The sequence below is a fragment of the Terrapene carolina genome, unplaced genomic scaffold (assembly GCF_002925995.2).
Source record: "Terrapene carolina triunguis isolate 2854851 unplaced genomic scaffold, T_m_triunguis-2.0 Scaffold136, whole genome shotgun sequence".
NCBI lineage: Eukaryota > Metazoa > Chordata > Testudines > Emydidae > Terrapene > Terrapene triunguis.
The window spans coordinates 285,381-309,218 of NW_020664487.1; the positions used below are offsets into that span (position 1 = coordinate 285,381).

Genomic DNA, 23,838 nt, shown 5'->3' on the forward strand with positions numbered 1-23,838 from the left:
GAAAAAACCTACCCCACTTTTGGTTTGAGCAGAACCAATTTTTTATTTTTCAGACATTTTGGTTCAGCCCCCAAACCAAAAACATCCAATTTTTGCTCAGGTCTAATGCAAATATAGGCCCTGCCTCATCCTGCAATTAGCACTGCATGAGCTCCTGGCAGGATTGGGTCCTTGCTACAGGGGTGCTAAATCAGGAGCTAAATCAGCACCCTGTCCTCTCTAATACCCACCAGGCTATAGTAATTAGGACCTAATTCAAAGACAGATAGTTGACAGAGGGTGTCAATTAACTGAGTAGAGCTACAGCTGAAGGGAAGAAGGCAAGAACACCACCCCCCTCTTGTAGCAGCTGGGATTATGTAAACAGACAGGAAGGAAGCCTGGCATAGACAGGCTTAGATACTGCTAGTGTGATTCCCTTTCCTAGCAGTAAGTGAGTAAATATATATTACTAATGCTGCAGGCTGTGGCCTGCTGGAAGAATCCAATAAAAGGTGATGGTGGTGAGTGATCTGGAGTTGTTGTGGTGAGTGACTGAGGCGGGAAAGGATTCTCAGGGGACCACCCTAGTGTGATAGGCCTTGCTTTGGTCTTGATTGTGTCAAGGCTTAAGCCAATGCTTAGTATGATGCATGTATGTAGACCTGTTGAAGGCCTTGCCATTTCCTTGCTCTTGAGTTGCTCGCTATCCGCCCTCACATTCTCTTAGTGTAGTTTTATGGAGGTGGGCTCGGTAGGTTTTTGTTTTAAAGGGATCAGCAATTCTATGCTATTGACAGATTTGGATAAACACCATTGGAACGCTCTATCCCTGCTCCTGCCACAGCAGTGAGCCCTTTGCTAACTGTTCTACAAAATAAATATGCACTGAATGAGGCAGAGCCCTGGTTTATTCACTCTGCACCTGGACTAAACATTGCCGTGTGCCCAGGAGGGGCTGTATGAACCCCATGCTCCCTGAGAGTAAGGAAGGGGTTAATGCAAGCCCAAGGAGTGGTAGGAGATGGACCAGCTGGGCTCATGTATAGCTCCTGTACTTACAAATGGGCTTTGCTCCCAAAGCACTGGAGTGAGCCGGGGAGTTGGCTGGGCTCTGCTGGGGAGTTGTATGTGAGGGGTTTCAAGGTACGGTATATCAACTGATGGAGTGGAGTAGGTGGCATGTAGCATTGGTGAGCTTGTTTACTGACTCTTCTATTCATGGCAACCTGATGTAAGTGGCCCCTTGTCCTTTTGGCTTTTGTTGCAATGGGCTGCAGACCCCAGTAGATGCCCCTTTAATTGGAACAAAGGAGGAAGATGGATGTGGGTGAAGCACTTGCAGATGACAAGGTGAGACTGAAGCTTCTACCTGTGAACCCCCAATGAAGGCTTGGTGCCTTTCTTCAAGAGATGGGAACTGGCTGAGAGTGGTGGTTGTTGGAAGGAGTCTTTAATGCTGCAGCTAAATTAGCCAGGTGTGAACAGACTCTCCTGTCTGCACTCCAGACAAGGCTAAAAGGTTGCATTAGGCACGTATCAAATGTGACCTATTTTCCCAAAAGCTCATAACTCTGCATATGCCTCCACTGCGCTGAATAAATAAATAAAAGTGTGTGTTTTTCACTTTGGTTAGCTAACTTGAGTTCTAATGGCAGTGAAAACGTGGTAACTTGGGGTAGCAGCTCAAGTTCAACCCCAAGATCCCTATTGGCTTTTACTCCAGCTGCTAACCTGAGTTGAGATTAATTGCTGTGTCTTCACTGCTGTACTAACCCAAGTTAACTAATGTGGATTAGCTAAGTGGAGTTAAAATCACACTTTTTGCAGTGTAGACATACCTTCAGTTGAATTAAACCCAACTCTTCCCCAAGATGTTCAAAAGCACTTCTCCACACCGGCTTGTTTCTCTATTACACTTGAGCTATCTAATTTTAGCTGTTTGGGCTACAGAGTACTTCAAGAAAGGTTGCAAGAATCCCTCAATGGAAAAGCATATGTGACTTCCCCCCCATCTCAAACTGTGAACCTATTTTTGATCTGATCTATAACGTATCTCTGGGTGGGACCTGTGGCAGGGTGGATCACAGAAAGCCCCTTGGGGCTGCCAACTGATGTGCCAAGACTACTTCTGCCCTTACTTTCCCTGCCAGCTTGGGACTCCAGCACCCTGTCTTACTGAGCCAGACATGCTAGTCTGTTCCAACACAGACCCAGGGTCTGAACCACGTGCCCGGAAGCTGCAGACTTAACTGAAAGCAACTTGAGAAGTGTTCCTGTCTTTAACACTCAGCTGCCCAACTCCCAATGGGATCCAAACCCCAAATAAATCCGTTTTACTCTGGATAAAGCTTATACAGGGTAAACTCATAAATTGTTCACCCTCTATAACACTGATAGAGAGAGATGCACAGCTGTTTGCTCCCCCCCTCCCCCGGTATTAATACATACTCTGGGTTAATAAGTAAAAAGTGATTTTATTAAATACAGAAATTAGGATTTAAGTGGTTCCAAGTAATGACAGACAGAACAAAGTGAATTACCAAGCAAAATAAAACATGCAACTCTAAGCTTAGTACAGTAATAAAACTGAATACAGATAAAATCTCACCCTCAGCGATGTTTCAATAAGCTTCTTTCACAGACTGGACACTTTCCTAGTCTGGGCACAGTCCTTTCCCCTGGTACAGCCCTTGTTCCAGCTCAGGTGGTAGCTAGGGGATTTCTCATGATGGCTGCCCCTTTTGTTCTGTTCCACCCACTTACATATCTTTTGCATAAGGCGGGAATCCTTTGTCCCTCTGGGTTCCCACCCCTCCTTCTCAACGGAAAAACACCAGGTTAAAGATGGATTCCAGTTCAGGTGACATGATCACATGTCACTGTACGACTTCATTATCCACTTGCCAGCACACACGTATACAGGAAGACTTACAAGTAAAACATAGCCATCTACAGTCAATTGTCCTGGTTAATGGGAGCCATTAAGATTCCAAATCACCATTGATGGCCCACACTTAGCATAACTAGCATAACTCTAGGACCTCAGAGTTATATTTCATATTTCTAGTTTCAGATACAAGTGATACATTTATACAAATAGGATGACCACACTCAGTAGATTATAAGCTTTGTAATGATACCTTACAAGAGACCTTTTGCATGAAGCATATTTTAGTTACATTATATTCACACTCATCAGCATACTTTCATAAAATCATATACAGTGCATCGTCACAGGACCAAACCTGGAAAATTTCAGACCCAATTTTGAAAGTCTTCAAGAAGTTGACTGAAAGAAACCAAAGGGGTGGAATGGAAACACGTAGCCAGCATGAGTGATACAGCGGGTACAGCAGCAATGTACTTATTAAGAAACCCCACAAACCTTCCCAGCAGTGTTTCAGCAGCTTATTCAGTGAATAGGGGAGCTGCCTTTTATTGGGACAATCACCTTAGCGATGATGCTTTCCAGTAGATGCCCCTGTTGACAGTATAAAATAGAACTGAATGAGAGGAAGGTTGACCCTGTGGCTAAGGTACTGGATTGGAACTCAGGATATTTTGGTTCACTTCCTGGCTTGGTGACAATCCCTGTGGGCAAGTTACTTAGCTTCTTACTTCAGTTTCCAATGTATAAAATGGGAATAATACTTCCTTTCTCCCACCCACTATCAGTCACTTTAGACCCTGACTGTGCAAGGGATTATGCATGGTCTTAACTTCAATGGGATTACTAGCATTTGCAGGGTCAGGACCCTGAATTGTAAACTCCTTGGGGCAGAGCTGGCTTCCGACCATATGTACATTCTTCACTGAGATCTCTGGGCAATACTGGAATACAAATAATAAATAAATGGAATGGACTTGCAATTCAAAAATAGCAGGAATTAGAAACTCTTTAAAGCAAACTCTGGAATTTAAAACTGTTGGGTTAATTGAACAATTAGTTTAATGGCTATTAAGTGACAGACACACAAAAAACTAAATTGCAGCACTTGCATTACAACTTGGATGAGTTGACTTCCCATGCTTTGTAACAGGAAAGCCACCCCTTTCAGTGCTACTTTCCATAATTAGGGTTTTCAAGGTGAAGGCTTCCTGTCTGTTACATATAGCCAAGGCTCCCAAATGCTTTTTAGTGATTTACTCTTCTTTGCAATTAGATATGGGGTTTTAGCCTGCACTCCCTCTGCACCCAAAGCTCCCCCTGACTCCGGTGGCACCTATAGGTGCAAAGGATGCAGGATCAGTCCCATTGTGATTAATGTTGTTCAGAGATATTTTAAAGTAATGGATCACAGTGATGAATTAGCAACAGAGGGTCCTGTGGCACCTTTAAGACTAACAGAAGTATTGGAGCATAAGCTTTAAGCTTTCGTGGGTGAATGCCCACTTCATCAGACGCAATATTCAGACTAATACGGCAACCCCTCTGAGTGATGAATTACTTTGTGGAAACTGCCCTGAAGAGCAATCAGTTATTTGGTAGGTAAAAGTACACTGCAGATTACCTCCAGTTCGTAGTCATTTCAACAGTCCTGTCATTGCTGTCTTAAATATGAGTGGTGATACCTACATCCAGAATCTCCCTGTGCAGCTAGCAAGAACAACGCAAACTGAATCCATCACCTCTGGCTTCTGCAGTATTGATTGCTTTTTAAACCAAGTAATCTGCAATTTGTGACACTGCTTTTTCAAAGTAATACTAACAAGTTTTGCTTCAGTTCAATCTGTAGGTATTGTATTGGAATATCCATGTCCTTTCCCTTAACTAATATCTGATCTAAAAGAACTTGTGTGTATGGGAGAATTTTAATGAGAGAGAGAGAGAACAGTTCAGATGAGATGTGCAAGATCTAAAAAGTCAGTCATGGGGAAAATGAAGGACCAGTTTTCTCCATAGTTAAGCTTTGGAGGGGATGAGAACTCCACCAGTCTGGATTTATGTGCTCTAGCAAAGTTGACCTCTGGTGCCACCCCTTGGGTGCTAGTAGCAGCAGATGCTATAGTGTGGACAAGGCTTAGGTTGTCTTCAACCACAGTATCATCTAATGGAGATATCCTATCTCCTAGAACTGGAAGGGACCTTGAAAGGTCATTGAGTCCAGCCCCCTGCCTTCACTAGCAGGACCAAGTACTGATTTTGCCCCAGATCCCTAAGTGGCCCCCCCAAGGATTGAACTCACAACCCTGGGTTTAGCAGGCCAATGCTCAAACCACTGAGCTATCCCTCCCTCCAATTAGTGCAAAGAGACTAGAACACAGTCTTTTGTATAATACCGAGATGGACCCACATTCAAGTTCACATCTGGACCCACAGCCAAAGTTTAGATCCAGGGTATATCCTGAGTCCTCTGGATTTGGATATGACAGTAAGCGCTTCGTTTGAAGGCAGTCAGCACCTCATGCATGTGCCTGAACCCAGAACAGACCTCAAAACCTGCATTTGAGTGCTTGATTATTATCACTGCAAGATGGGTCCTTATTTGTATAATTCCTGTGCGGGCAATATAGATACATTTGTAGAGGCAGTCATAGGGCTCCTCTCTAATGTGGCTTGAGTCACCTACTACTGCTGTCACTAAGATAATATTAAAAAAAAATTCCCGGTGTTAGAGCAGAGAGGATGTACTGAACAAAGGCATAGCTGCGCTTCAAGCAAAGAATTCTGAGACTTCCTTTCTATTATAGGAAGGAAATTGTACAGAGGGATATTTTTGTTTCCAGGGTTCCCTCAGGACTCCCACTCCCTCACACTCTTTCAGCTTTATGAAGAAAACTTCATACTTTATTATGATCAAAAGTTTGTGGGTTGTTTTTTTTGACCAAGAACATGTAGAATCTCTAACTCGAAGACTTTTTCACTCATGTCTTTCCTTATCCTTCTCTAGCAGGACTGAGAGAAGCTGGTGTGGACTAATGACTTTAAACATCCTGGAGAAAAGGAAGGAAAAGTTTCAATATATTGTAAAACTATAGTTGAGCTTGGAAAGTACCTGATTAAAAATGTCTTCTCTTAATTTAAAACAGCCACGGTTCAAGGGCACAGCTCTGATGTTCAAAAACAACAAAGACTGACTAGCACCAGCAAGGTGTGGCTAGTTCTGGGAAGTACCTGTGAGGTGAATTGCTGGTTGCAGCTTGCTCTGAACTTACTATTTTTTTTATTTTTATTTTTTTAGTGCTCTGGAAAACTGCCAGTTTGGTCATAGTCTAGGTGCTTCAGTGCAGTCACTGTCTTCCTCTGTTGGTGGTATAGACCCTGTCATTTGTGAAAGACCTACAAGACCACACTTTATGGATCCAGATTAGATAATGCTTAATAAATAAGATTCAGCACCCAGTTTTAAAAGAGGAGTTAAATCTCTTACAAGGAACAGTTTAGAAGGCAGCTTTTTTTCTTACCATTTCTAAGTAAATGCTACCATGTCCAGGAGAGGCTCTATGTTTTTTGCCGCCCCAAGCATGGCAGTCAGGTAGCTTTCGGCGGCGCGCCTGCGGGCGGTCCGCTGGTCACGCCGATTCAGAGGCATGCCTACGGGAGGTCTGCCGGTGCCACGCCTTCGGCGTCCCCGCCGCCGAATTGCCGCCGAATCCGCGGGACCGGCGGACCTCCTGCAGGTGTGCCGCCGAAGACCACCTGCCTGCTGCCCTCACAGCGACCGGCAGGCCACCCCACCACCCCCCCGCGGCTTGCCGCCCCAGGCATGCGCTTGCTGCGCTGGTGCCTGGAGCCGCCCCTGACCATGTCATACGGACACACATGAGCATGAGGCAAAGCTTTCTTAATAAGTAGTATCCGACCTACAGGGCAGCCTGTTTCTGTGGTGGAGGTAGTTAACAGATCAGTCACTGACCAGCTATCCTGCAGATAAAACTGCTTGTTTTGTTTCTAGTTCTCTGGCTGGACCTCTGGGAACAACTGCAGCTTGTAGAGCTTTTGTCCTCTGTTTTTCCAGCAATTCTGAAAATTCCTGTCCTCAATTCTTCCACCTCCTATTCTTCCTCCACCTTTGTAACCTAACAGGGTTAAAGTAAGGCTCTGTCTGGCAGTGTAATTGGGACCTATATCTCCACACACATACAGCTCTGTAGCAAGGTTCAAGGCTGCAGGGAAACACAGGTCTTATCTATACTGCAGCATGGAACGGTGCATTAAGTGTGCTGGGGGACAATCATCCTGGAACCAGTCCCTTCAACATGGTTTATTTTAAAGGCCCTAAGGCCCAGATCTTCAAGGTACTCCACTGATTTCACTGGAAGTGATGTGCCTAAATATCTTTGAGGATCTGGGTCTAAGTGACCTGTCCAAGGTCAAGAGGGAGTCTGTGTTAGAGCTGCTATTAGAAGTAGAGAGTTCCTGGCTGCCAGTCCTACATTCACCCCACTAGAACGTGCCTCTCTAATATCAGGCCAATATTCAAATATAAATGTCTAAAATTCAACCACTAATAAACCTATGGGTACCTAGATACCTGCTTCTAGCACTAATATCACCAGGACCTAGTAATATTAATAAACATTTGTACTTCACAAATGATGAATCTCTGGGAGGTCTCCTGAAGGAAGGTAGTTGACCTTATATGACTGACTACTTGACCATCACTTAAACTAGTTTTTGATTTCTTCTATGAAGCAGCCTTGAAACAGCACAAATTTCTCTTGGAAATTGTCTAATCGATGAATAATCCCTATGGGTCCTAGTTTGCATTGTTTAATATGTATTCCAGTAACACAGTCCCCACCCCTTTGTAGAAGACTAGTTTAAATAGCTCTGATGAATGTCAGAGAGAAGGACTACTGACTGAGCTGAGCCTTCTGCCAGCCGATTAAACTAATATCTTTCTTACTCTGTTGCCTGGATGAATTCAAGTCTAAGTGGTGTCAGATGGACTTGAGTTTTCATTCCGGAGTGGAAGAGAATTTATTTGACAGGAGAACTACCAAAAAAAGTCATAGCTTTAAGAGCGTATTAGCAAAGCCTTATTTTTAGTGTCATGAAAGGACTGAGGACATTGTCTCAGGGTTTCTTAGTGTTTCTCAGGAACGCCAGTCACACAAGCACACAACTTTGAACTCACAGCTAAGAAATTTGAGCCGTAAGTGGGTGGATGCTCCAAAGCAAGAGAGTGTTGTGACCAGATCAGGCCTCACGGTAGAGACAAGACCTCTAGGGGTAACGTAGGGTACTGCAAGAAGTAGTATGGTGATGCAGTAAGTGGTGCTCTTCCCTCGGTTTGTACTAAGACAATGCTCCAACATGTCATAGGGCATTGTGCTGCTGGAGCGACATTGTGGTGTTGTGTTTTGAAAGATGAGATCCTGGCCACTGTGGTGAACACAAATCTCATTAAACAACTTGCGGATGTAGGAATGCTATTCAGGCCAAATTCCAACTCCGGTAATTGCATTCTCCCTATGTAAATTCCCCTGCTATTTCAGCTGGGTAAGTATTGTTGTTTGGCATAGTGTGAACAGATCCTTCAACACAATATAGCTGCCTGAGAAATGCTACAGGATATTGGCTTGGCTAGATTATCATTAAATAAACACCAAGCTGTAAATCTGTCACAGAGGAATAAATGGGACATAGGTGAGAGTCACAAATACCCAAAGTTTGCCAACATGATATTTTGAAGGCTTGGAAGTTCGGGGCTATTGGACAATGGAAGATGGAGGTTTTTTTGCAAGACTAGTAGCATTACGCTCATGGTCAGAGGGAGTACTCTGGCACTAAACTAATTTGCAGTGGCCTGACCCACTTGTGCAGCATTCTCTGGGGGCATATTCTTAATGGAATCACTCTTAATCTGTACTTGACACTAAACTTTCTTATAGTTTATAGTATACTGAAAATCCTGGTACTAAAGTACACAAGAAGGACAGATTATACCATAGGAGTGAGGGTACAGAACTGCACCTAAAAGACTTATAAAATCTAGTGAGAAAACTTCTGAGTAGATGTATGGATACAAATACTGATTAATAAAAATACAAACACACTAAGGGCTGTACCAGGTCCACAGACCTCCTGATCAAAAGAAGGATCTCCCATTGACTTCACTGGGGTCAGTATTTCACCCACTGTATGCGATGCTGAGAGAAACTGAAACCAACCAAATTAATAAAAGAGAGAGGCAAGGTGAGTGAGGTAATATCTTTTATTGGACCAATTTCTGTTTCAGGCCTGGGAAAGTATTGAAATGTGCCAGCTACTTATGCTAAACAATCTGTTCCACCGTGCACTTAGCTGTACTTTCCCCAGACCTGAAGAAGAGCACTCGCTGTGTGGCTTGAACGCTTGTCTTTCTCACCAACAGACGTTTGATCCACTAAGATATATTGCCTCACGCACCTTGTCTTTCTACTAGCCAGGGACTGACCTGGCTACAACTACACTGCAGCTAATAAAACAGTAATAATGAGCAACTCAAAGGGGGTGCATTCTTCCTTGTTTTGGGCTCTGATCCTCCGGTACGAGTTGGTTGGTTGGTTCGTTTGTTTAAAAACCCCTAAAGCATGGGTTTCCATGGTTTTATCAAGAAGAAAAACAGCATGTGCTGTGCATATGGCACTGCAAATTGTGGCCTCAGCATTTTGAAATGTCTCAGCCTCCTCAAATCAGGGCTGCGGGGGAAGGGGGGGGCAAGTGGGGCAATTTCCCCCGGGCCCCACAGGGGCCCCCACAAGAATATAGTATTCTATGGTATTGCAACTTTTTTTTATGGAAGGGGCCCCCGAAATTGCTTTGCCCCAGGCCCCCTGAATCCTCTGAGCGGCCCTGCCTCAAATCATGGGAACAGGGGAGCTGGAACAATTTTTATGCTGAGAGACATTCAGCTAAACTGTAAACCCTGTACATAATGGAAATCACTTCAAGCCAGGGGTTGCAGTAGCACCCGTGGTTCCAGCACCTACGAATGGGAAATCGGGTTCCGGCCTCTGTGGCTGCTATTCCAGCTTTGCCTTGCTGATTTTAGAGGCTCTTAGCTGGCTCTTCCGTGCAGTGTTAAAAATGTTATCTTAATGGCCTGCCCTGAAAGTCATTTGCATAGTGTTATCCACTCCCTAGCTGCTGAACTCATCCACCCTGATACTCAATCCCCTAGCTACAAAGAAAATTAGAGAGAGAGAAGTAAGAGTTGGAAAGGGAAGACACTAGTCATGGGATAACAGATCAAATATCATCAATAGAAGGGAAATGTGACAGATGCAGCAGTAGATGAATTAGAAAAACCTTTAAAAAACCGGGGTGTGGTTTCAGCATGAAAGAGGTAGGCTCTGACTTCTAGCACTTCTCGGAGTCATTGAAGAGAACAGCGTCCCTTTTAACTCCTATTTTGTAACCAAAGAGCTTGATCCTGTCAGCCTTTACACCAGCTGACAGCCTGGCTGACTCTAATAAGACGAATCACGTCAGTCAGTGTGTGAAGTTTCAGTTCGATAGTACGTTTGTTTAAATAGCTGGTGTGAGGGAAATCAATCAAGTCGTTTTCATATTTTAGTGGGGTTTATTTTCAGGTTCTCAGTCCTGCAATGTTATAAAGTGTGATCTGAAAGTATGTTAGTTTACAAAGCTTTCACTGAAGGCTTTAAAAGTCCATACCAGCATTTTTACTGGTTATGCAACTATTTTGTTTTCCTGAAGCCTAAACTTGGGGCTAAATTAGAGCTGTTAATATCTCCTTGAATGGTGCAGAAGTGTGTGTGGGGGGGAAGCCATGTGAGGCATACACTACTGCACAAGCTTCCCAGCTGCTGGGGCAGAGAGAGAGGTCTAAACAGCTACGTTTGACACTTTCACTTATGATATGATTTTTGTTGGAACTATGACTAGCTTTGCCTTCTGCAAACAATGAACTATTTGTGAAATTCCCAGAAATAGGAAGTGGTATAGCATGTCTCCACATTCTCAAAGCTGAGATCAGCACTTCATTATATAGTTAAGAAAAGATATGGCAAACAAATATATAGAAGAGAGGGAATGGTCTTCTATAGCCATTCCAGGGCTGGGAATTCAAAGTTTAAAGCTAGGGAATGGATAGTTTAGAGGGGAGTATGTGTATGTACGTAATAATGTTTCGCAGGTCTCAAGAGGAATCCTGGAAGGAGTTAGGACATGTTTTAGTAATTCCTGTAAACTGCTGCTTCTCCAGTCTTTCTGATTCATTTCCGTTTTAATTTCAGTACTTCCCAGTATCAGGCTAATGGGGTCACATGTGCTCATTTCTTCTAGCATTTTAAATTGTAAGATTTATATTTAAAAAAGTCTAATGAAAAAGGGCTGCTCCAGAGCATAACTGTGTACAGAGATGTTGCAAATACAGTATATTCTTGGATCTCACCAGACAAAGGTAACAGAATATTGTGTGCCTTATGGCAGGGACATAAAGCAATATGGACAGATAACAGCAAGAACATTATCCTTATCGAAATAGCATGGGAACTGTGTGTTAGATCTGTTTCATACACAAACTAGCAAACCACCAGTATTTGTGGATTCAAATGCATTAAAGCCTGTTACAAATATGAAATAGCTAAAATAGCCCCCATAGTACAGCATGTCAGAAGCCAGGTGTGCTCTCCAGTGTTAATAGCACAGGATTGTGCAGTGTTACCAGTCTCAGAAGCCCCTTGCATTATCCCTCACCCCGTCCAGGAGATACTCATCACCAGATCTCCCTAGCCCAGTTCACATCTACCAGCCTTTCTCCGGGTGTGATCCTGCAAACCTTTATTCTCATAAATAACCCCGTACAGGAAAGTTTGCGGGATTGGGCATTTAATTTCTCCCACTACACTAGCTCCATGCTGCTACCTACCTTTCTAATGGCCAGAGATCCCTTCTGAACATATGCTACCCATGCCTGGTTTTAGCAGTCTCTCTATCTTCCTCAAATTCTTCTGCTCTTCATAACTTATTCTGTGGCCATAGGCTCCAGCGCTGCAAAAGGATTAAAGTCAATGGGATTCCATTTGGGTATAGGGTCCATGTTGTAGGATCAAGTACTTGTTCAGTAGTCTCTGAGCATCAAGGCTAACTGTTGGCTATTTGGCAAATACCAGTAGGAAAGGCAGTGTGGTTTAGTGGATAAAGCGCAGGACTGGGAATCCAAATCTTGGTTCTAATAAATGAATGATCTGGAAAAAGGGGTGAAAAGTGAGGTGGCAGAATTTGCAGATGATACAAAACTACTCAAGATAGTTAAGTCCCAGGCAGACTGCGAAGAGTTACAAAGGGATCTCGCAAAACTGGGTGATTGGGCAACAAAATGGCAGATGAATTTCAATGTTGATAAATGCAAAGTAATGCACATTGGAAAACATAATCCCAACTATACATAGGGTTCACTTGGGGTGTTTGTCCCTCCTTGTATAGTTTTAGTCCCCCTCTTGAAAAATATTTCTAACTGGGCATCAGGAGACAGAATCTATGTGGAAGGATGTCCCCTGCTCTTTTTTCTCACCTGTTTGAACTTCTGTTGTTTCCCTCCCTGCTTGATGACTCTGTTTACTGATTAAATGCAAATTAAGCAGAGCACACATTCCTTTGTTTAGGACAGACCTGTTTGCAAACCTCCGTTTGGGCAGGGCTGTGTGGTTTGGAACAAGTGTTAATAACACCATACAGTGGAATTTTATAACTGAACATACAGTGTTGCCATACACATTTTACCAGGACAATAACGACCAGTAAATTGAGTTTTCAAATGATACCTTACAAAGTGTACTTTGTACCATAGCGTGTGAACATGGGTACGTTCTCTCATAACAGGAGACTGCTAGATGGACCACTAGTCTGACCCAGTATGGTCGTTCTTATGTTATCCTGCTCTGCTTCTGCTCATCTGTGTGATCTTGGACAAGGCACTTCACCTGTAATTGTATCCCCTCCAGCCTTTTGTCTGTTGAGACAGTAAATTCTTTGGGGTGGTCTGCCTCTTATGCTTGTGTCTGTACAGCACCGAGCATAGTGGAGCACCTATGTCAGTGGAGTCCTCTTGGTTCTGCTGTAATAATATTCTAAAACAAGGTACCTTGGCACGCTGTTTTTACAAATTAGGACCTCCCCCTATAGACAGGATTGTTATTATTCACATGAGTAAATACATTTAGGAATTGCGCCAATCTCTGTCCAGCATCCTGCAGGTCTGGGTCCCCAATGGGCTGAATGCCCTGAACTCCCAGCACCCTCAGTAGGAGCTCAAATCTGCACCCAATGAATTCAGTGATGCAGGATCATCCTTTAGGAGCTGAATGCACTGAAAATGTCAATGATTTCAAGAAATCACTGGTTTTGGTTTTTTGAGACACTTAGCTCCAGATTCTCAAAGGTATTTAGGCAGCTAACTTCCATGGAGTTTAATGGGATTTAGGCACCAAAATACCTTTGAGGATCTCAGGGTCTTAGCCTTAGGACTTACTTTCAGAAGTGTGGAGAGCCCAAATGCCAAGTGGAGCCAATGGGAGTTGGGTTGCAGGGGTTACAGCTCTGACAATTAGGCCGAACATGTCTCTAACTGGACAGGGCACCCCAGTTCTGAGCTACTTACCAGTGAAAGCAAATGGCCACTATTGAAAATGGTGGCCTATCTTAGTGCTACGTATTTGCAATCCTGTTTAATTTCTCACGGTCTTGTCTTGGATTTCATTATTACAGTGAAACACAATTTTACAAAGGAATGCTTTATAACAGAGAAACAATGATTATGAAAATAATGGTTAGATGATGCATCTATTAAAATGCAGTCACAGAAAAATAACAGGTAGATGTGCTTTTTAAAGCACCGTCAAAACAGGGATATTTCTTTTTGCCAAGTAGCCTCTATACTCTTGCTATATTAGACAAAGGGAAAAAACTGTAATAAGCGACAAAGATAAAAATAGAAGAGTGGTGCTGTCTATATTGGGGACTAACAGAATGAACTAGTTACTAGAAAAGTCACGTGGTGTGGGTTTCCTTGACAACTGTTCCCATGGAACCTGATCTCAAAAGAAGGAATCATAAAAAGACCACTGAGATTAATACTTCTAGCTATAGGAAGATTGGAAAAATTTGCATGAGACTTCGCCCAAGTAAAATTCCTAGCTAAGACTATTTTAGAGTAGTTGGGTTGGGTTTGTTTTGCTTTAACAATGCTCCACCTTCCGGAAAACTATATCAGTAAAGGATTAGAAAAGCATATGCCAAATGACCTGATAAAATGTCATGTGTTTTGCTCATTTCTGAGATATAATTGTCCCACAGAAATCAAGGTTTAAGATTTATGTGACAGGTTAAAAAAAAAAGTGTTGAACTGTAAACAGTCTTAATGTATTTGATCAACAGTCTGTTTTTGATAATAGCAAACGTGTTATGGAAGAGATGATGGCAAATAGGACACGCATCAGGAAACTAATATAGAAGTTGAGCGGTCATCCAAATTCAACTGAACTGTCTGAGAGACGGTTGGCAACTGTTCTCATGTGAGACCTTTTCTCCTCATTTGCAGAGAGAGCATCTCTGGGAAAAGATTTAGATATGAAGGAAAAAAGCCTGTGTGAAAACAGGCGGAGGCTTACAGAAAAGATATTATAGCACAACAAAATCTTACAAGCTTAGAAAAGAACTGTAAAAGAATAAGGATGGTCTTGTGATGAAAGCCCTACATTAAGACTCAGGAGAGTTGGACTCAATTCCCAGCTCTGCCACAAACTTCCTCTGTGACCTTGGGTGAATTCCTTAGACCCAGATCCCCAAAGGCATTTAGGTGCCTAACTCCCATTGAATTCAGTTGGAGTTACACACCAATACCTTTCAAGATCTTATAGACTCACAGGCTTTAAGGTCAGAAGGGACCATCATGATCATCTAGTCTGACCTCCTGCAGATTGCAGGTCACAGAACCTTGCCCACCCACTCCTGTAGTAGGCCTTAATATTCCTGCAGTTTAGTTTGCCCGTCTATAAAATGGAATAATCTCACCTTTTTCACAGGGGAGTTATGAGGATAAATTAGTTAATGACTGAGCACCTCAGACTCTATGGTCCTAAGTGCCATAGAAAAGCCAATAAATAAGAGGGGAGGGAAGAAATCAGATGCAATTTTCTCTCTCCTTCACACGCACGATAGAGCGAGGCTCTTCACACACAGTACATAGAAGGCCTGCCCTGTATAGCATACAATCTAAAGGCCTGATCCAACATCCATTGAAGTTGATTTCCACAAACTTCAGCAGGAGTTGCACTGGACCCTAAATGATAGGCTTTACTGGCAGCCATATGAGGATGTAACACACACCGGGATTTTATTATTTTAGAGTTGCTGGCTGGCCAATTTTTTTCCAGACTTGGCTGTGTTTTTGGAGAGGAGGGAGCCCGACATAAAAGTCAGGTGTTTAAAGCTATCTTTTAATAAATATATTCCACAGGAATGAAAGTAAAATTGACACAATGGCAGAGATGATCTGGAGAGGATGTAAAATAAAATAGCCATGTGCCCATGTGCCGCTTTATCGTGTATGCGGAAGGCCTACAAGCTTTCTTGTTTTATTTTGCTTGTCCTTTCCTTAGAAATATCAAGGGACTGATCCTTTGCTGGCCTGCACCATGTACAGCAGTGGTTCTCACTGTGGTTTGTACTTTTGTGACCCCTTTCACATAGCAAGCCTCTGAGTGAGACCCCCCCCTTATAAATTAAAAACACTTTTAAATATATTTAACACCATTATAAATGCTGGAGGCAAAACGGGGTTTGGGGTGGAGGCTGACAGCTTGCAACCCCTCATGTAATAACCTTGCGATGCCCTGAGCGGTCCTGACCCCCAGTTTGAGAACCCCTGATGTACAGCCATTCACATCACTGCAAAGTGAACATAAAACACTACCAAATCTGAATGGCTTCATTTTATATCTACTTTGCACTGCTGTAAAATAAGTGCACCGTGTGCAAGGTAATGAGTAATCAGGCCCTCAGTCCTCGTTCCCTCTCTGCCTAGTTGGAGGACTTCAGCGGAGGACCCAGATATATGGAATGGGTGCTCACTCAGTACTTAACTGAATGGGCTGATGTGTTAAATTTTAAACAAGAGCGCTTTTCTCCCAACTCTTCTTAGACATTTGAATTAAATAAATGTTAATTAAAACAAACACAATTTTGAACAGCCTCAGTAAAAATCATTTGCCTGCAATTAATCAGGTTTCACATCCATGGTATCTATTTTATCATAAACCTACTATTAATTTTCTAGCTATCTGTATAGTCTTCCAGGAAAAAAAACGTGTGGACAAGATCTAAATTTCTAATGTTAAAAAACAAGCAGAATAAAGTGTCTTTGGGTTTGTTTTTTGGGGGAGGGGAGGCAGACTTTTAGGCCTCTTACATATACCACAAAGAAGCACAAAAAAACCCTATTTTCTGTTTCTTTAGCTTTTAAGGTTAAGAAATCAAGCACTCATGAGTCAGGATATGCAGAATTAAGGCTGAACTCTACTCCCATGTTGAAGCTTTTAAAATATGATTAATTTGAAATGATATATTTAATGAATTTACATGAGTTATAATCATACAATATGAAATTTCTTATACAGCCTGAGGTCCTGATCCTGCTATGAGTTGTACCTACATGGAACTCATTGGCCCTTCCATATAACAAGTTGCAATAACATTTCACAAATTTGTGTTGGTTTTGCCAAACTGTGTGAGTTTAAAAGAAGACTTAAAAATAAAAAGTTCAGAGAAGAAATGTTTTGATTATTTGGACACTTCTGAAACAAAAAGTTTTGATTTTTAAATTCAAAATGATTTTCACTTCAAAATTTCCTCTATTTTATTTAAAAAAAAATCAAAAACATTGTAAAAAAAATCGAAATGAAATGTTTGTTTTGTTGAAACAAAACCTTTTGTTTGACCCAAAACCAATTTTTCTGGATTCTGATTTGCTGGAAATTTTTAAAAAATTGTTTTCAGTTGGACCTGAAACAATGTAGGGTTTTTTGGCACTTCCAGCAAACCAAAATATCCATTATTTGTATAATTCTAATAATTAGCCACCTACTTCAATTCCTTTGTGTGGAAAAAGTGAATCATTTTTCCACTCGTCACCATTTCGCTGAATTCCTCATGTACTTCCTTTTTTCTGGGATGACACTGGTCTTACATTTGCTGACTTTAGAGCAGTGGTTCTCAAACTAGGGCTGCCGCTTGTTCAGGGAAAGCCGCTGGCGGGCCGGGCCGGTTTGTTTACCTGCTGCGTCCGCAGGTTTGGCCGATCGCGGCTCCCAATGGCTGCGGTTCGCCGCTCCAGGCCAATGGGGGCTGCAGGAAGGGCAGCCAGCACATCCCTCGGCCCGCGCCGCTTCCTGCAGCCCCCATTGACCTGGAGCGGCAAACCGCGGCCAGTGGAAGCCGTGATCGGCTGAACCTGCGGACGCAGCAGGTAAACAAACCGGCCCAGCCCGCCAGGGGCTTTCCCTGAACAAGCAGCGGCCCGAGTTTGAGAACCACTGCTTTAGAGTACCTTCTACACTAATGAACTGATTTTCTTGTAACTGAGCTTGATCTGTATAGTATCTCTTTCCAAAAAATCAAGCCACGTCTGCCAGTGATGTTAGGGTCCCCAAATAAGTCCTAGCTTGACAGAAAACCCTAGCTCAGGCACCTGGTCCCACAACTACCGAAATGTAGGCATCTCAGCAAGGCCGTCCTTAGGATTTATGGGGCTCTACGCAGCATTATTAAACTGGTGCCCCTATGCCCGACTTGCTCTTAGCAACACAAACGTAAGCTTACAGTATTGGAAAGATTGTCACATGCACTTTATTAAAAACAGTTTAAACAAATTAAGCACACTATAATGCTGATGGACTATATTTGCAGTAAAGAAGTAGCGCTATAGAAAAAATTCTGATTTATTGACAGAATGATGTAAACAATATATTTTTTTTAATTTGTCAACATTTATTGGAAATTACTTTGAAGAGGTATTGAAACAAGGATTTGTTTTTAATTAAAAGCAATCTTTCTGGCTTTTTTGGCTGCAAAATCAGTAATAATGTCATCGTATGACAAATACGAAGTGATGTCTTGTTCGATTGCAAGAATAGCAAGACCAGGCAAGCGTTCCTGACTCCTTGTAGAGCGGAGATAGTTTTTAATGAGCTTCAGTTTTGAGAAACTCCATTCTCCTGATGCTACTGTTACAGGAATTGTCAGTAGAATATGAGTGGCAATGTACACATTAGGATATATGTCAACAAGTTTGCTGGTATGAATAAACTGAAAAAATGTCCACCGCTGAATTTGTATGTGGCAACATTGATGACAATGTACTCAATTCTTCATACATTTCAAGTCCATTTAAATCAAAACTATCACCGTGCTTCAAGAGGCTCTCTAGTGTTTTGCACTTTGTCATTAGCTGATCTTGTTTTCCTATTTTGTTGAATTTAGTTATGTCATACAAAAATCCAAACTGTTCATGATGTGCTCGTAAGGTATTAAACCTTTCATCAACGGCAGATATTGCTTTATCCATCACAATGTTAAAAAATTCAACCTCAAATTTCTTTTCAGGATCTTCTATGGGCTCATCTGCTCCTTCATATTCCGCTTGCCATTTTTTCCTCAAAACTCTTGTCACGTTTGGATATGGAAATTTTGGTTGCAGAGTGCCTCTGCAAACTCTCTTGCTGTAACCTGTGCTTCTTTGAATCCAGTTTCTCTGTATTTCACTAAAGTCTCGTGTGTTGTTTAGTAAGGTAAGTGTTGAGTCAAGCTGCATCGTTGGCTCTGCATTATTTTGCTTACATTTGAGATTTTAACATTGTCATGCCAGATTACGACAGATGTTAGAAACTGGAAGCTGGATATTTCAGAGGCTTCACTTTTAGCTTTTGGATCTCTGGCTTCAGAAACTTCCTCAGATTGATATCTCAATGTTTTTACACTTTCTATTCTGCTTTCTCAGCGTGTCTCGGATAGGGGCTTAACAGTAATACCACTGACATGTGCTTTGAATATTTGCTATAGTTGAGTGGAAGCTGAAAAGAGCAGGTAAATGCGTTGCAGCAAACCAAAAAAAGAAATAGCTTCTACAGAAGACTTGGCCATATCAAAATCAAATTAAGGCTGTGGCATGCACACGGAACAAAAAAAGCTCATGGATTTTCCACCAGCAATCTAGCTTTCACACCAGAAATATATCCTCTCATATTGGCGCCATTATTGTAGTCTTGTCCTCTAATGTTCATTATGGACAATACCATTCATTTTAGTTCATCATGGAGAGCTTGAAGAAGTCCAAAATCTGTAGTGTCCTCTACTTCTAAAAATGTGATAAATGATTCCTTAACTGGAATCTGTGCTGAATAACTAATGTCGACAAATCTCACTACTAACATTTGTTCTTAATGACTTATGTCTGGAGTGCAAGCTAGAATTACAGCAAAATATTTTGCCAAAGAAACCAATGAAACAATTTTGTCTCTCACTTTACCACTCATTAGCATGATCAGTTCATTTTGAATTCTTGGTCCCAAATAGTGGTCAAGTATTTCATTTTCAGTTACTCTTCGGAGATGTTCATTCATCACTGTGTCAAATTTTCCCAGCAGTTGTACAAGGCCCCAAAAATTTGCCATTTTTGGGCTGGTATAATTTGTCAATGCTTCCTCTAAAAGCAAGATTGTTTGTCAATAGATATTCAACAATAGATAATAGACGTTCAAGAACACGACACCAATGGTGCTTCTCTGACTCCAGCAACCTTTGATTTTTGGGAATCAAGAGTTGTCTGATTTTTTTTTTTTTAACCTTACAATCAGCTCACGCCATTTGTGCATACTTTCAATGTGGTGTTGTGCCTTTTCACAGTGCGGTAATGTGTGACTAAGATTTTGCCAATCATTAATACCCATGGTTGCTATGTTAAAATTGCAACTGTTAAAAATCTTGCATGGGAAACAAAATACAGCATCCTTGCATTTAGAGTATACAAGCCACCGTCTGTTGACAATTTCACCATTAGAAAATCTTTTGTAGTAATTGTTTTCTGTGAATTTCCTACCTCTAATGTCTTTAGGATATTTGAGACCTTCTATTCCCCCAGGGCCTTTCTCAAGTATAATGTCACGTAATTTGTTGTTGAAAGATTGCAACCATGTGCCAATGTCATCTATATCCCCTGCTAGTACAGTTTCAACTGTTGTAATTTCTTGTTTTGTGTCTGCATCTGTTTCAAATGATCCATGTTATGAAGTTCAAGAAACTCAACAACTGCATAAATTTTTTCTTTGGCAGTTACTTCATGATCTTGAGCAACTTTGTTGTTTTCATGACATACAAACTTAAGTACAGAACCCTTCTGTGCTTGTATGGCTAATTCTATTTCATCTTTTCATTTTCTTTTTTGTGACCCAGAAAGTTGTTTTTGATTCGACATAACTTATAAGGGTGGTTTTTTTTAAAGAAATAACTGTTTAAATTATTGTCAGGTTATCAGAAATATTATTTAAAATAACTAACATAGGATAGCCGGGAGTCTGTGACCTTGAGGTAGTGTAGACACCCCTCACAAGGCACTCCATCCTGACTGAGACACAAGAGAACTGGAAACCCATATCATTTTTACAAAGTCACTTTTTAGTTTTAAATGTGTAGTGGGCGTCAGTCTTAATGTTAGTTACAACTCTTTATCAACCTTATACTGTAAATAGATCAATGGCATTATCCAGTTTAATAAGTTGGGTTTCCAAGCAGCGGGAAAATAGGATCCTAGTTTTATTCCTAGGTAAAGCACAAAGTGACCCTAATGAAGCCAGCACAGAATCATCTCATCTAGATTAAGGTAGGACAGAAATGTTACAGAAGTCCTATCCACTAAAATTAGTGCAGCATGGGCAGAGACAAGCTAATTTCTTTTTCCAACCTAATGTGTCCTTGTTACAGAAGGGCCCTCTCCAGGTTTTGTCACTCATCCTTTCTGATAAACAAGGTCAATTATGACGCTGAACTTCCATCACCAGTTCATTTTACATAGACAACTGAGTAATCAGCGGATAACTTTTGATCACTTGCAATCTTGACTGCATATGAACTGATTAATCTGTTTGCCTTACAATAATTTTTGCAGATGACCTTCTTGTAATGGCAGGTTTGGCTAGCCATTACAATGACTGTCCAATGGTGAAGAAAGACTTCCTAGAAGTAGGGTTGGGGTTTTTTTCCTTCTTCTCTAGAGCTGTGCATGAACCATCCATGAAATCCCACAAAGTCTCCAAAACTTCAACATCAGCATCCTTTTTCACAGACTTTTTTTCCTTCTTCACCAATATCTACTCTGCTCCTTGAAAACCCAGCTTATTAAACTGGATAATGCCATTGATCTATTTACAGTGGGGGCTCTCAACCTTTCCAGACTACTGTACCCCTTTCAGGAGTCTGATTTGTCTTGTATACCCCCAAGTTATCTGAGGGGGGATATTGAGGGACTGGGGAGGGGAAAGCGGAGGCTCCACTGAAGGTGGTCCCCAGCTGGCACCGCTGACCCCAGTGTGTCAAGGGGGCACAGCCACCACCCTTGCCCATGGACCCCCAGGAAAACACCCCAAGCCCCCCATTGCTGACACACACCAAGCTTCATATGCAGCAGATGCTGCAGCAGTCCGGGCTCGCAGCCCAGAGGGGGAGGGACGAGGCAGCAGAGGATACTGAGCCGCCCAGCCGGCCTCATGGCAGCGGAGAGCCATAGTTCCCCGCAGAGACACCCGTACACTCTCCCTCATGCAGAATGCGCTGTGCTGGCACGTTCGGCTCTGTGAATATGGCCCCTGCCGAAGGAGACTGCAGCACACGCTGGGTGTGCGGGAGCCAACCCGCTCTTACCTCCTGTCCCAGTGGTGCCCCAAATTTTCAGGTGCCCTATGCAGACGTGTATGCTGCGTATGCCTAAGGACAGCCCTGCATCTCAGGAACCTCCTGCAGACACAACTGGCAGCTGGGTACGTAAAGCTCCAAGTCCATTAGTGAGAGGACCGGTTGTTTCTGCTAGAAGCTCAAGGTGGGGCTGCTTAAAAGGAGCTGCCGGAAACATCCTATTGGCTGCAAGCTGTCTGTGTTTCTGTTTGAACCCGGGTGAATATATTTTAGGTTGGGATTAAACTGTGCAGGTTTTCCCTAAGTTTAAGTAGTTGCCATGCTGGCCTGCCACAGGATCACAATATCTGGTGAACAAATGTGGTGGAACCCACACAAAGAATAATCAACACTGCCCAAAGGGCTTTCCTCTTCCAGGGGTATGTCTACATCACAAATTAAGGTGAAATTGTTGTGCAGGTATGGCTACACATGCTAACTTTAATCTAGCGAGTGTGGGCAACGGTAGCAGTGAAGGTGTGATGTCCTGGACCCTGGCGCTGACTAGACGCCTGAGCAAATACCCCAGGGTTCCTCACAGAGCTGTACCGAGTTGGCTAGCTCACACTGATGCCTGTGTTGCCATGTCTTCACTGCTACTGTTACCTGTGCTAGCCAGATTAAAGCTAGCACAGGTATGCCTACCGGTGCTAGGATTACACCTTAATTTGTAGTGTAGGACCTTTCCATTCCAAAATGCTCTACACAAGTGAAATCCGGCCTACTCTCAGGGGGAAGGGGGCAACCAATTGTAGCAGTAACTATGTAGTGCATGTGATATCTTTCTCTAGACCTAGTGTATTTCCAGTCTACACGATTATCTTTAGGTTAAAGGAATACAAAGAGCAATAACAAAGTCTCCTCCATGAGAGCGAAGAACATTCTTCCTCCTCTGGAACAGCTGACCTGAATGTAAAAGGGCAGTTAAACACCAGGGACGTGTAGAATTTTAAAAGCACCGCACACACAGAAAACAGAACCATCAATTACACAACAGCGGTGAGGGAAATTTTATCTCACCATAGCGTGGGCAATTCCCTAGGCATACAAAAGTACCGACTGCTTTTTTTTTTTTTTTTTAATTAGCTGAAGAAAACAAGGCCCTTCTCTCAACCTCCTGTCCTTTCTCTTTGTCTGGCTGTATGTAAGATACTCACTTTTAAATTGCTCATGTGATCAATGCCAACATTTCAGGGCCTGTTTCTGGAAGGAAGGGGCCAGCCCATGCTGTGGCTGTTCTGCACCAACCTGACAGCCCATCAAGGGCTGTCACAAGCCACTGCAGCCCATCAAGGGCTGTCACAAGCCACTGCAGCCCTAAGTCCGCGGGCTCCGGAGTGGGCTGCGGGCAGGACAGAGAGGGAGCTGGGTGGATGCCCTGGTGTCCTTCCTGGCCGTACAGTGGAATTAGCTGGGTGTTGACCTGCTCTTTCTGCCATCTCTGCCCCAGGCAAACAAGCCTCATGGAAATACGGGAAGTCAATGAGTGTCGTGAACGGCCCCGTGGCACTAACTGCTCTCGAGCAAGAACCGCGCAGGCAAAACCTGCTGCTGCTTGCCAAGGCACCCCGGGACGGCAGCAGGCGGGGGCCCGGCCGGCCGGGGTGAAAGCTCCCCCAGCCCGGCTCGGGGCGGGCTCCGGCTCGGCTGGGGGGGGGGGAGCCCGCTGCCTTTGTCTGGGGGCCGCCGAGGCAAACCCCGCCCCTTCCTGACAGAAACCCGCCCCCTGCTGCCCAGCCTCGCCCGCCGCTGCCACAGCCGCCTCCGGCAGGTGCTGGCGCCCGCGCCCGGAGCTGGCCGCAGGTAGGTGAGTGGCTGCGCCCCGGGCTCTGCGGCGCGGCTGTGCCCGGGACGGGAGCCCGGCGGCCGGGCCGGTGCCACGCGCGGGCGGCCTCTGTGGGGGCTTAGAAGATGTTGCTCCCCTTCCCCCCCCCCCCCCCCCCCCCCCCCCCCCCCCCCTTCCC

At 43.3% G+C, this 23,838-nt stretch overlaps 1 protein-coding gene across 4 annotated transcripts in view; it reads left to right on the plus strand.

Annotated features, from left to right (window-relative positions):
• Window positions 1-23,606: 23,606 nt before the first annotated feature.
• Window positions 23,607-23,838, plus strand: part of TMEM150C (transmembrane protein 150C) — a 36,728-nt gene continuing 36,496 nt past the window's right edge. For 2 of the 4 annotated variants that reach the window (XM_024212580.3, XM_024212595.3), the window contains exon 1: window positions 23,624-23,677. The gene's annotated coding sequence lies outside the window, so the exon portion shown is untranslated. Of the gene's footprint in view, window positions 23,682-23,838 lie in introns of all 4 variants that reach the window. The other 2 variants (XM_024212588.3, XM_024212604.3) reach the window with 2 other exon arrangements.